The sequence below is a fragment of the Tachypleus tridentatus genome, chromosome 9 (genome assembly GCF_004210375.1).
Source record: "Tachypleus tridentatus isolate NWPU-2018 chromosome 9, ASM421037v1, whole genome shotgun sequence".
NCBI lineage: Eukaryota > Metazoa > Arthropoda > Merostomata > Xiphosura > Limulidae > Tachypleus > Tachypleus tridentatus.
Window position 1 is genome coordinate 104,999,989 of NC_134833.1, and position 12,363 is coordinate 105,012,351.

At 31.1% G+C, this 12,363-nt stretch overlaps 1 long non-coding RNA gene across 1 annotated transcript; it reads right to left on the minus strand.

Moving 5' to 3' along the window:
* Positions 1 to 466: 466 nt before the first annotated feature.
* Positions 467 to 6,543, minus strand: LOC143227214 (uncharacterized). Its single transcript, XR_013014938.1, has 3 exons — positions 6,489 to 6,543; positions 2,845 to 3,026; positions 467 to 830 (listed from the first exon to the last, which is right to left on the minus strand). It is a non-coding gene; the product is annotated as an uncharacterized LOC143227214 (long non-coding RNA).
* Between the last annotated feature and the right edge of the window lie 5,820 nt (positions 6,544 to 12,363).

Here is a 12,363-nt window from a genome sequence, read left to right on the forward strand (position 1 = left end):
CACGTTATACATTTACAACATTACAAATTGTCCAACTTCACATAATTAACTTCGTAAGTTAATATTTCTACGACAACATTAGATATATTCCGCGGTGAAATTGAGTTTGTAAGCCGCGTGAGGCCAGTCAAGAAAGAGATAGATAGCTTCCTGCTAAAAAAGTGTACCTTTGTGTCGACATAGAATTAATTCGCTGTGCGTGAACCGTCAATAAAAGATTCAGTTTCAAAGCAGATAAAAGACTCAATACTGTTTGTAAGTTTGAAAAACACTTGAATACAAATCATTATTTGTAATAATCTTTATTAAAAAATTATATTGTTGTTTGCATATTAAAATATGATTGTGTTAAGAAAGAAAATGTGTATGAATCTTATTGGCAAATATCATAAATGTGATACATATAAGCATTCAATTAACATCTAAATTAAAATTAATATTTCGGGCTATTTGAAATCGTAATATGTTGCATAATAAGTGAAAAATCCGAGATAAATTATAATACGTAACAGTAGACATTTTAAAATGAAGTTAAATTATGTTCCGACTGTAAAATAAACATTAAATGTTTAGAACAAACAAAGTTAATATATTTCCAAAGTAACAACTAGGCTTTTTACGTGTATGTGACATACTGCATACAATTTGAAATAAACTACTACAGTAGCTAACTTTAATGACCGTTTTATGAGGTAGCGTCACATGAACGACTCCCCTAGGGTTATATTGGAAATTGGTTTCAGCAAACTCTACTGTCATATCTGATGTGTACTTGAAAGCAGATGGGAGAGATATAAAGACAAAGTTTCCAAACATCCTGCAAGATGGCACTGCAAGAAAAAATATACGTAAAAATGATAAAATTATATGCTTAATATAGTGACAGTTTTTCTACGTATCCTACTGGCATGTACAAACACAGTTATACTCATATTTTGAAATAATATTTTAAATATCTGATGAAATGTATGAATATAATTAATTTTAAAGATATAAAAATATCATTTCACAAACCAGTTGAGATAAAGAAATATAGTGGCAAAATATTTTCATGTATTCAGTAATAAATAATTTATGATAATGCAGAACAACTTGTAAGTACAAAAATTAACCAGTTAAATAGTTATAGTATATGTTTTTAATTTGGAGATGCTTACACTCAACTCCGTTGTGACAGAGTCTGCAGTATTCACCGTTCTTTTAAAAGACTTTGTGACAATTGTTGCAATGAAGTTGGTGAGAGATATACTCACCATTGAAATGACAGTGTTGAAGATAACTAAGTATAGTTTTACCTCAGTAATGTTATGATAACTTTAATTGTAGATATATCTCGCCACTGGTGTGATGTAATTATAATAACAATACTTGCCATTTATGCTACAATTAAGGATATCAGTACTTCCCATTGTTGTGAAAGTGTTATCGACATCAATACTTATCATATTCTGATAAACAGGGTGATAAAAATGCATACCCGTTACTAAACATTATTGTCCATTCAGTCGTGGGGGTGTTATAATGCAAGATCAATCCAATTTATTTTATAAAAAGTAAACAAAGAGTTGGCAGTAGGTGGAGTTAACTAGCTGGATTTCCTATAGTCTATCATGTTTAAAACAAGGAGACCAGCTCATACAGTCGTCGACTAGATCTGAAAAAAGAAATACTCACGGCTGGTAATATTTGTATTTATCACTGTTGTATTAATTTTAAATGTTTTAAATAAACATTCCTAGATTCTCAGGACATTTTCATAATGAGAAAAATTTAGAACCATTGAAAGAATAAATAGTTTCTAGGTAAAAGCCTCAAGAACCAATCTTTAAATAAAAATTTCGTCAACTTCACTTTGAAAATATACTAGTTCGACTTAAATTTAATATAAATATGTTTATTCGCTTTATCTGTCCTTTACGACAAAACTACCAACTTTAACATTATTTGCCATTGTCCCTAATCTATAATTGTAGATCAGAGAAAAGGCAACCGACAACAGCACCCACCGCCAACTCTTGGGTTACATTTACACCGACGAACAGTAACCCTAACGTTTTCATTAAAGTGTCTCGACTGATAAAAGAGCAAAAATTTTCCTGACCCAGTTTCGATCTCCTGACTTGCAGCTTGTTGGTTAAAGACCCTAACCAACAAGCGCACTTACTCTTATCAGCAGCGTTAAACACTGAAACAAAATTGGTAAGTAGAAAATTAATTGATTATTCTGATTTGCTTTTTAAAAAAGGATAGCTGAGAATACAGAAAAGAACAAAATTAATAAGACCAACTATATATATAAACTTACTAGAAGTATATAATGTCAAAACGCTAAAAACACGAAAATATATCATAAATTAAATCATTATTTCGTGATAAATCCAAGAAAATCACATATTATTCACCCACCTTAGGAGATTTAGGCCAGCGTTAAATGTATATACTAAATTTAAATACAAAAAGAAAAAAGTTTCTCTAAATGTAAAAATTAAAATAACGGTGAAACAGATATCAGCTTCTTTAACCAACATTGTTCATGCTATTAGCTTTAATAAGAAATTAAATTTGTCATTATTTATAAAGCATACAAAAAACATATATTTGGTGCTACGTTTTATCATAAATATTAAGCCCAAGTATCTGTTTTACACTGTCACATACCGATAAAACCAAATATAAGAGCAAAACCAATTTACAACTTTACCAGAATTTCACAGAAAATTTAAATAATCCTAAAAGTGCAAGCTTTTTGATGTAAAATATTTATCCTGTTTCAGTCTTGCTTCCTTCAAAAATAACAAAGATATTAATCTGTAAGAATAATTAATATTTCATTTTCACACTTACCATTAACACCTAACTGTTGTAAAGTCGCTGGAGTAAAAATTTCTCTACATGTCGTATAACGCTTGTAGAGATTAATATCAAACGTTATCCTAATTTCAGTCAGTTCTTCTGTAATCACAGCTTCAATCGCCAGTGGAACTGGAGTGTTGGCTCTAATATATGCTTTTATATTGCTTAGATATCTGTGAAAAACAAAGATCATGACATACAATAATTATATGATACATTAAAATCTACAAAAATAAACTTAATTTATATCTCTAAGATTCATGAAGGTAACATTGTTTCTATTTTCTGTGGAAAATATAAACGTCCATTTTCTATAAACAAGCGTTAAGAATCAGTTTTACACTATTCTGAAAACTTATTAAAAGAATCTAAAATCAAATTTCACCATGGTAAAATAATCAGTATATTCTGATAATAAAATAAAACTTTACGTCTTTAGCAACCACTTGCCTGTAATTATTACGTAAGATCGTACGAAATATTCCACAAAGTCGAAGCATTTCATAACTTAAATAAGTTATCATGTAAACTACAATAAGTATTTGATGTTAATCTAAACTTGCCGTTTCTACAATTAATAAATTCTGATTGTAAATAATAGTAAAACATTATTAGTACACTGAAAATGAGCTTATTACCTGGGTTAGATTTATCTAAAAACAATGTATCTTGGTAACTGGTAATAGACAAAACAACTTTAGTTCAATAAATGCTTCCAGTAAATCTTATCATCTGATAATTTGTAAAAGCCATTGGCTTGAACGAAAGATAGGAAATATAGAGAAGGAAGGCAGCAAAGATATAGCTTTTTAAGAAAGAATACTCACAATTAATTTAAAGATACTGTTAGGTCAGTCGTGATTTTAGCATCACATAAATATAAATTGTGTTGGTCAGTAAGAAACCATCTCATTTTTCTCAGTGCAACGAAATTCACCATTGACTACTGATACAGCAAACACACGTTTTTGTACTACTTTCAAAAAGTCATAGTGTGGATAATAACGAAATAACCATATATAAAGTGTAGTAAACCGTTGAATAAACAATTTCTTGCTCAAAATATATGCTCTTTCAGAGTTTTATTTCAGCAATTTTAAAATAATTACACAGTTTGAAATATTTAATAGCTGGTATAAATCAGTAAAACCCTAATAAATAATATTTTGTTCTATATTCACCTTAAAGATTCAACATATGAGTTAATTGCTACTATTTGTGTAAGTCCCTGAGCAAAAAAAAAGGAACCAGAGGATTAGAAGTTAGCTAATTCACTCCTCTTTTAAAGAAAAGTAATAAAAATTACAAGGCCCGGAATGGCCAAGCGTGTTAAGGCGTGCGATTCGTAATCTGAGAGTCGCGGGTTCGCATCCCCGTTGCGCCAAACATGCTCGCCCTTTCAGCGGTGGGAACGTTATAATGTGACGGTCAATCCCACTATTCGTTGGTAAATGAGTAGCTCAAGAGTTGACGGTGGGTGGTGATGACTAGCTGCCTTTCCTCTAGTCTTACACTGCTAAATTAGAGACAGCTAGCACAAATAGCCCTCGAGTAGCTTTGTGCGAAATTCCAAAACAAACAAACAGTAATTACAGACCTGCTAGTTTTATATTAGCTGTAGCAAAAGTTTTGTCAATATTGTCAAAGGTTATTGTCATTTTGTAATCTTCCAATGGACATTTCAAACGATGAAGTCAATAAACAAACAACCCGCTTACCGAGAATAACTTCATGATGATTTTTGAATTAATATATTATCAGAAACTGTTGATCAGAAAAATGTAATACTCGTATTCATGTTTTGGAATCTCTTTTGCTATAGTTGAAAACACCCTAGAACATTACTATATTCAAGTAAAATTACCAACTGTTTTTTCAAACACTTTCACAATAATTCTTAGTGAAGTCCGTAGTTTCAAGCAACTCAAGCATACTCCTCATAAATGTAATGTCTCCGGTACAGCTTCTACAAAGTATTTTGCTGCACTTTATTTTTAAGACTTTAATAACCTGAAGACCAACAGTTTTTGTATTTTTATTTTACATTATATTTTTTCCAGACATTTATTATTTATGTAACAATATTGCTTTATAAAGTTCTTTTTACTTTATGCTTCCAGATTGAAGTGTACCATTTTACTCACTTGAGTCAGAAACTATTGATAACGTATATATTGTGAATTCATGAATACAATTTACATTTGTGTTGAAATGAGTTAGAAAAATGTCTTCAGTTTTTCTTATGTAACTGATAACGTAGTGATAACGTCATTATGTATAAAACTAGTTTATAAGAATATTTTCAGGAATTACACCGTAGGGGATTAGAAACAAATATATTTCTGTAATATTTTAAGATACACTTGCCATATAGTTTTTTTTATGTGATAACAACGTTCAACTGTTGTGTAAATTATAAGAGATTAGAACAAACGTAATCCAAGCATATATGAAATAAGCAGTCAGAATACTTACAAGCTGAGCGTGTATAAAATAAGATGTTAGAACAAATATAATGTGACTATATATAGTGGGCTAAACTGGACTAATCAAAAAAGGAAAATAAATTTCTAACGCGTTAATTACAGACTCACGATTACTAAACTAATTTCCGCTGTTATCAGCTGAATATTTATCACACAAACTAAGATTTGTGACCTTAACTGTCCTCGGTGTACAATGACTGTTACGTTTATTCCAGCTAGGAAAGATGTATCTCTTAAACTACTTATCAATAGCAAACACAATATGTTTATAAAACTAATCATGCAACAACAGGGTTTAAACTGGTTAAAGGTTTCTATGTTTCAGTAGATTAAACAAGACCCATTTTTGCACTAAATTTGCAACACATTATCTTCTCAATCTAACCATAACTGTTACAACTGACAAATAAAAAGTAAAACTTTTTAAGATTATTATATAAACACATCAAAGAATTCCAGTCTCACTCCCTCTGATGAACAACATTTTACCAAAGTAGACACTCGGACTACAGTTAATAGTAATTAATTTCTTCCTCTATTTACGGAAATACTTTAAGAAACTAAGTCTCATGCGCTCCTGTTCAAGAACGTTATTAAAAGGTACTTTACTACAATAAACCCCAAAGTTAACGCCAGATATTTCAAAACTGCAACATCGAGGGAGGATAATGTCGGCAATCTCGTGTGCAGAAACCATTCTAAACATTCTATTATGCTTCTCTGGGCGCTGTTTGATATTCTATTTCAACGAGGCCACTATCCTTCACTAACAAAAACAGCAATAATTAAAGTCCTTCTTAAGACAACCTTAATAATTATGGTCTGCTGAACAAAATAGGTAAACTCCATGAAAAAAATTACAGCTAATCGAATTTTATTCTATTTTGAACTTAACAACTTGTTACATTATATGAAAAAGCTTCTCTCAAAAAAAGACAAACAGCTAATCACTCAGTAAGGTTAACGTGATCGGGTTACAAATTTCAGAGGAAATACACGACACTTGCCACCTCAGTGAAGTCCAAAAATGACTTTTGACTGTTTATGGCACAATGGCTTGAGAAACTACAACATTCTAACTCTGTTCACTTACACAATCTCAAGTTTTATCTACAACAGCTCTAGAAGAGTAGAAGTTAATAATACAACCTGTATATCCTTTCCTTCAAGCCAGAGATAATAATACAGTCTCTTATTCCTTCCCTTCAAGCAGGTACTACTCAAGGACCAGTTCTCATCTTACTACTTTATATCATTTCTGTAATGATAATTTTTTCCTGATTCTTATTTCAGCTGACGCATCTCAATATGCTGATGATGCAAACACACGGAGCACGTGATCCTATGATTGTCAATTATTGCGACAAATAGCGAGTGGCTCTCAATTATGTTACAATCGATTACTATCTATTAACAAACAAAGAGAGAAATTATCTGAAACAGAGTTAAAGCTATACAACATGATAATTAAATTAATTAATACAGTTAAATTTCGAAGAACCGCTTCCAAAGTGTATCACTTGAATTCACTCTCTCAAACAGTTACCCAAATAATTATTTACTTAAAAAAGAATCGGAGGGGGGGATATCAAAGATCAGTATATCGTGCTAATTAACAAAGCTTATATCAGGCTACATCTAGAATATGACTGTATAATAACTTGCAATATGATATAACATATATAGAAAGTTACAAAGTCAGCAAAACAGAATTGTTTATCGAATGCCAGTCTCCAAACCAATATTTCAACCTGATCAACAAAAACCTACACTTACCGGACAAGTTCTAAAGTTAACATACTCATTTTATTTTTTTGTAAAACGTTTTTACAAAACCAAGTTGTCAAAACAATTCCTGTCTGTAGCCGCCACCCCTGGACTATGACAGAAATAAATGTCCCATACCATTCTTATTTTGATTGAACCCACTTTAAATAATGTTTTTAATAGTAACATCAACTTTTATTTTTCCCAAATGATAATCAACTACGAGCACTTTTTTTCGGAGTACTCTCGCAGTCGAATTTAATACATAGATCAAATTTTCGGCAATTTGAATATCTTCGATAATATGTTATCTTCTTAAATCCTATAATTCTGAAGGGTGGAGCTTACTTAGAATAATCAAAAGGAAGAACAAAAAAAAAAGACCCTTAAGTAGGAAAAAGAAGAGTTATTGACGACCTATGGTGCCTTTTTCTGGTTTCCTTGCTTGGTTTGTTTTGTTTGTTTGTTTTTTGAATTTCGCACAAAGCTACTCAAGGGTTTTCTGTGCTAGCCGTACCTAATTTAGCAGTGTAAGACTAGAGGGAAGGCAGCTAGTCATCATCACCCACCGCCAACTCTTGAGCTACTCATTTACCAACGAATAGTGGGATTGACCGTCACATTATAACGCCCCCACGGCTGAAATGGTGAGCATGTTTAGGCGTGACGGGGATGCGAACCCGCGACTCTCAGATAACGAGTCGCACGCCTTAACACGCTTGGCCATGTCGGGCCTACCTTGCTTGGTAGATGGGTCCTCCGTGGGACGGAAATCAATATATTAGGCGCTCTCTTTCCTCACAAAGTATTATGTCCACAATTCTAAAGCAAAAGTTGAGGTGAAGTAATATAATATTCTTATGCGCTCCTGGTTCCTTCAACCCAATTTCCTAACAAGAAAAGAAAGAAAGGACAAAGATGACAAACAAAAAGAAAAATGAGAAAAAGTGAGGCCTTCCTTTGTTCAGAATTTATTTATGATGAATTAGTTCACGCAACGTTTTTCTCAGTATCATATTTGCAGTAATTGTTATTTCTATAATACATGTCCGGTTTGTCAACGCGATAGTTGTATGTAACGTGAAACCTAAAGTAATAATGAAACGCAAACTGAAAGATAATTTGAAGTACAACAGAAGGCGTAACATCTTCCACGATTCCATTATATGTACTTTTCATCATTTGCACTCTTCAGTTTGTACAAACGAAGAAGAAAAAGTTAAAATTATATGTACCCAGGAATTCAGAACAATCTGGTAACTCTAGTGTAAATATATTATTCAGAATATGAAATAGTACGACATTTCACATTGTTCACTGCTTTCAATCACGTATTTGTGAAGTATTTAGTAACATGGGTATTTGATTCTGTTGCATCATAACACTCTATGTGATAATATATGAACTAAACACAGTGGGACTTAGTATAACAGAACGACAAATACAACACAATCGTTGTTCCATCTATTGAATGTAAAGATTACTACAATTTCTAATTATCTCCCAAAGATGTACTACTCCGAGCGCCATATTTTAGCAATTCATGAACTTGACATTCATCAATGATATCTGGTTTTTGATGCAATTATAAAATTACAAAAAACACATTTGAAGCTAGCATTTGGTATTAATTTCCTAAGACAGAATGTAAAGATAATGAAACAAAAAACAATTTGTCATTCATTATCAGCAATAGACGTTAATAAAAAAGTATTTTTAGTTTGTAAGTTAGTGAATAATCATAAAACCAATTTCGGGCTACATCAAACAAATACTTTCATGTATGAAACGCATTTAATGAAATACTTTAATAGCTAACATTATATATTTATTAAATCAATACATATCAGATGATTGAAATGTTATCAAACACTCGCCTATAAATTTATTTTAACGAAATAATTAATTGCAACCTTGGAAAGGTGACTAAAAAATTTGTTTCACTTACTGCACAGTGATAGTGGAATCTTATGAAGTTTTCAGTTACCTTTCTTTAGGGTGTCGAAGTATATATTACTGTATATTAATTATTGTTATCGTTTACCATTAACTAAATTAAAGTTTACCAACTCTTTCCTTTTTTGTGGTATTTATCTACTTAACGTGATAACTTTGATAAGGCTCTCTTTCACGATGCAACACTTCTCATTGCAACAATACTCTTCTAAAGATGGTGAGACGAACCGCATGTTACACTTAAAAAGCTTACCACAGATCCTCTCCACCATTTGTGAAAGTTAGCTTAGAAACTATATTTGTGCAAATTAAAGCATGAAAACCCAGTGCAGGTCCATTAGATCCTTTAACAATAAAGTGTAAGAACTGGATTGTTCTAACAGAAAGCTTAAACAATCTTGGCTTGTAAGCCTGTAGCTCCTTTATAAAGGCCAAGTATGGCCAATAGAGTATTGTGCCTAGTCCATTAGTCTGATAATTCATGGTTTGTGATCCATTACAAAAAAAACAAAGTGAAAGTGATATCCTACTATTTGGTCACACAAGAGTAGGCGAGGAGTTAGCTGTAAATGCTGATGATGTCATCCTTCCTATTAGTCTGTCAATTCAAAATGAGTGATTCCTGTGCAAAGATAGACCTTGTGTAGTTTTGTACAGATTTGTAACTGAAACAGTCTTTAACCTACTACCTCTGGTTGCTGTAACATTAACTGTGATGTTATTCATTCACCTTTTTTTCCTCTTTTCACGAATACTTACCCAACTCCTTAATGATATTATCATAGAAAAATTCATTCACTGAAAGTATTACCATTCTCCACACAGTATGACTTCTTATCGATCATCAACATTTGACAAAGTTTCGACCCCTTTGGAAAGGTCTTAATTGGTCCAAAGCGAATTTTGATAATCTGATCTTTCTCAAACAGATGTAACACGTGAACACTTGCCAATTCACAATATTTATTTTTTTCTGTATTTAGAAACAATAACATATGTTCACGTGTTGTTATCCAGATTTAAATTAGTTTCTCCATATTCTTGAGCCAGTCTTACAATCTTTAGATATACACACGACTGATGTGGAAGATAAATTTTAAGTTGAATACATTTTCTAGTTTCATCAGTTACGTTCTCTTAACGGTTAAGAAACAAAAATCGAGTTTCTCGTTGTTTTTCTTTGATTTATAAATAACCATTAATTAATAAACTAGGACAACCTGACTGAATTGTGGTTTCAATTTATGAATTAGTAAGCTGTGTTCACTATTGGCCTTTCCTAAAGTCTTTAAACAAACTTAATAGACAGCTATATCACACTCTTAGCTTGAGCACTGTACGATACATTTGATTTGATTTATTTGTCTAAGAAGTATTTGTTTTTTGTTTTTTATATGTTGGGCCGAAACATTGTCATATGTCGATATGTCTAAACACATTCTGGCATTCTCGGGTAAAAAGCAGGTAGCTTACTTGCGTTTTTATTGACATTAAACTTTTATAAAACACACACTTATATACAATTAATACATATATATTATTTATATACAAAATGTATTTGTTTATAAGCATAAAAAATAATACTATAATCAATTTTGATATACGGAAAGTAACCATTCTTACATCACAGGTTTCCTTTTCATATATAAACACATTTCGCTAAAAAATATTTTTCATCGAATAACTATTTGCACAAACTATTTTTATTCTGATAATAAAATATAGAATTAAGAGGAAATTGAAACAAATTGTCTTACGCTGATATACGTGTTGAATTATTTACAATCTTCGATTCAGGAATTATCATTAATTGATTCGAATTATGTGTTGAGGTGGCAGAAATGTCACACTGAACTGAATATGGCCCCAAAATAATCGCCTTGGAAACTGTCCTCATCTCCTTAGAAGTGCCATAAAAACACCATAATCCTGACGTTGTCTTATTCTGCAGTTCCACTGTCACCTAGAACAGTAGAAAATCATAAATAACGATACTTCTCATATAGGATTTTTATTTCGTATTTAATAAGTAAGAAACAAATAACATAAAAAGTATAATAAAACAGACATGACATACGGATTCTTCTATAAGACCAATAATTCATAATTTAAGGAATTCCCCACTAAGTCACTTTGTTACATATTGCACGATGACCTATTACTTTCTTTTATAGCCTATTATTTTGTTGTTAAAATATAATGTGCTAAGTTGTTGCATAATAATTTATAATATAAGCATTCATACTTTATTTTTATTAAAATGCTCTTTATATCACTAAATGAAATAAATTGTATATATATATTTGTTGGTTTATTTATTGTGAAGCATGAAGCTACGTAATGGAATATCTGTGGTGTGCTTATCACGAGTATCGAAACCCGGTTTTACATGTTAAAAACCTTTATATTTACCATTGAACCGTTTGGGTTATTAAATATGTATAAAGTGAAATAAAACTAACTTTGGATTATTTAATATTTGAATATCGAAATCCGATATTATACGTTTTTCGATTTACCTTTGAACCATCAGGGCTATTAAGTATCTATAAAGTCAGATTAAACCAACTGTGGAAAGTTTAATATTTGATGGAGATGAAACGATTCTGACAATTAAACAATTCAATCAACAAGGCATTGTTTCTACTTTTGTTCTAATACAATAGCATCACATACTTGTCGATACATGTGAACGTGCTTCAAAAGTTAGTTATTCGTGAACATTTTCTGCAAACAATTAAACACATTTCGTTCTTTTTATAGTTTTCTATATCAATTTATTGATAAAAAACTGAATAAACCACATAAACCCAAAGCATCAAAGAATTAAGTGCTTCTCTTAAAAATCTAATTATTAGCTACACGGACTGCTGTCCAAATATTTTATATAATATACTGTGTAACATAGAAGGAATTATTTGTAATGATAACATTTACTAGCTTGTGTTCAAATATGAAAGTATTCAGTTTAAGCTATACTATATTTTATACATTATGTACTTATATTCTATTGTTTATGTGATAACGATTGTATGTATTTTTTACTAACGTGAAAACCATCTCCTTCTTCACTACTATTATCATTACATATCGGAGAAGCAGATTGCAACTTTTAAATACACCAAGTGGTTAACACTCCATATAATATAATGGCCATTTTTTCCTATCCTACTGATTAGTTTGCCTGTTTTATACCAGATTATTCTGGAAGTAAAACATCTGGTTACATTAAAACATGTCTTAGTTAATATACTTTATTCTTTAAGTTACAGTTTACAAGTTAATAATAATTACCTTCACA